This window comes from Pyxicephalus adspersus, chromosome 4 (assembly GCF_032062135.1).
Source record: "Pyxicephalus adspersus chromosome 4, UCB_Pads_2.0, whole genome shotgun sequence".
NCBI classification, from domain to species: Eukaryota; Metazoa; Chordata; class Amphibia; order Anura; family Pyxicephalidae; genus Pyxicephalus; species Pyxicephalus adspersus.
The window spans coordinates 5,884,389-5,887,038 of NC_092861.1; the positions used below are offsets into that span (position 1 = coordinate 5,884,389).

A 2,650-nucleotide genomic window follows, 5' to 3' on the forward strand; every position below is an offset into this window, starting at 1 on the left:
ATTTTTTTTGATGAATAGCATTTCCTGTGATGAGAAAGGTCTAGTGAGGTTAAGTGAAGGACAAGAGTTATCCCTTCTGACTATTGATTGTTTTTTTTTTTGTTTTTTTAATGTCAGGAAAACTTGAGTGGCACTCATAAGTCATTAACCTATTAATTTTTATACAAGAAGTATAAGTGTTTGAATTTGACCCATTGTCAGCCTGACTCATCTGTTCAGTAAAGATGCTTAATATTTGTACAGATCATTTACAATATATTAGTTGTCCTATTCCATGATGATTAGATGGAGGACTATGCAAATAAGTCTTTGCATTCTCCTCATTTGAAACTAAATTTCTTAGGTCACATTATGCACTTTTCATTTCTGATGAAAAACATTCACATAATAAAGCTTTTGCATGGTATTCTTTTCTATTTCCCTGCTCATCTAGGTACCAGGCAATGCCAAACATTTTAAATTAGCATACATACTATTACATGGTTATTTGCACACATGGTAAGACATGTTGTCTCCTATTTCATCATCACGGTTTGGAATGGTTGATACATACAGCAGAAACCAAAGTACTGTTACGGAGTTCATTCTTCTTGGACTCTCAGAGAACCCTTTTGTACAAATTCTTCTGTTCCCCACTTTCCTAATAATCTACATGGCCACACTGACTATGAATGTCCTTCTCATCGTGGCTGTGAGGAACGACAATCGTTTACATACTACTATGTACATCTTCTTGTCTAGTTTATCTTTTTTGGATATCTGCTTTACCTCTTCTACTATACCTTTGATGCTTATGAATTTCCTTTCACAAAAAAAAGTATTTCATTTACTGGCTGTGCCATCCAGTTTTTCTTTTTCCTGTTCTTGGGAGAAACTGAATGTCTTCTTCTGGCATTGATGGCCTATGACCGGTATGTTGCTATCTGCAGCCCTCTACATTATAATCTGATCATGAATACAAGGGTCTGTTTATGGATGATTGCCATGTCATGGATAACTGGTTGCATCATTACATCCATTGATACATATGTCACATTCAACTTAACTTATTGTGGCCCCAACATTATCAACCACTTTTTCTGTGAGCTTCCTCAGATGCTTCAGCTTTCCTGCAGTGACATCTCGTCAGTCAACATCATAAAACTGGTGGGCATTGTCATCTTACTTCCCATTCCACTTTCATTAATCCTCTTTTCATACATTAGAATTGTAGTTGCTGTCATGACAATTCGTTTGGGAAAGAACAAAGCATTTTCCACTTGTATTTCCCACCTTGTGGTGGTGGCCATTTTCTATGGGACGGCTTTGTTTATGTATGCAGGACCTGAGCATTTAGGCACAGAGGACACAGACAAAAAGGTGGCATTATTTTACACAGTGATCAACCCCATGCTAAACCCCCTGATCTACAGCCTGAGAAATAAAGATGTTCATAGAGCCATGAAGAAGCTCATGAGAACTTAGGATTTATAGGATTTCTACTTGACTGGGTCACTTTGCTGAACATGGAAGATCATGTAGGTCATCAAGTTAAAGTCATTTGAAGAGCCTTCTCACAATGACCCTGATTCATCAAGCAGAATCGGATTATCGGTCGCGCATTCGTATTTGCGATCCAAAATCGTACGCCATCGCGCTATTCAGCAACTGAAGAAAATCGCGGCCGGAGCCGCGCATCTCCGGCAGCTTTACACTGGCGATCTTGCATTAAAAGTCACTGTTCCCCTAAAAAATCATTCTTTCTAATAGCACACACATTACCCATAGCCCTAAAAAAAATTTATTGATGAATCAGGGGCATTGTGTGCATTATTCAAACTCTCCTGTGATTTACTGTTAGGATTAATGATCTGGTTTTTATACACACAGACAAAAAAATAGAGGCTCAAGCTGTTATGGTAGATGTGATGAAATAAAAGCAATGGACAGTACACAAATCAGAAAAATTGACTACTAACCTAACATTGCACAGCTGTAAAGGTTTATGGGCTTTTTCTCAGTAATATTATTTATACCACCTATTTGTGTATTTATTTCTTTTGTTTGGTTGTATTGTCTTTTAGTGTGTTTTCATTCTACAAATAAAAAAACATATTGTGGAATACTAAAAACAATCTCCAAGTTGAATAATATGAAGCAACCAGAAAAATTAGGATTATGTAGCCTATATTCTTTAATATATATTATGTACCTTTTTACTTCAATATTTCAATTATCCTCACATAAACATATTAAATATTGACCTATAGGAATCTATTTTTCAAATATAGTTAGAAAATGTAAGTTAGAGCTTTTCCTTAATGAAATACATACATTTTTCTCTGTAATAAATGTTATCTATCTTTTTTAGGAATCACATCCTTGGTAAACATAACCCATGACACTTGTCTAATTTATTGGAAATATTTTAAAAAATATTACTCAATGATCAGATAGTTGAAGTTTGTTATTAGGAATGAATATTATCATGTATTCTATGATAATCATTATTTGGCCGCATTAATAAAACTTTATCTAATTTGGAACCCAGCATTTTATCCTCTTTCAGTAGTTTGAGACCTAATGTACTGCATAATATTAACCCATTATATACATTCTAATACAAAAATTCACAACATAGGTACATACAATAATCATGAAATACAAGCAT

At 34.6% G+C, this 2,650-nt stretch overlaps 1 pseudogene; it reads left to right on the forward strand.

Moving 5' to 3' along the window:
* The first annotated feature begins 538 nt into the window (after positions 1-538).
* Positions 539-1,464, forward strand: LOC140329369 (olfactory receptor 2D3-like; annotated as a pseudogene).
* Positions 1,465-2,650: the final 1,186 nt, after the last annotated feature.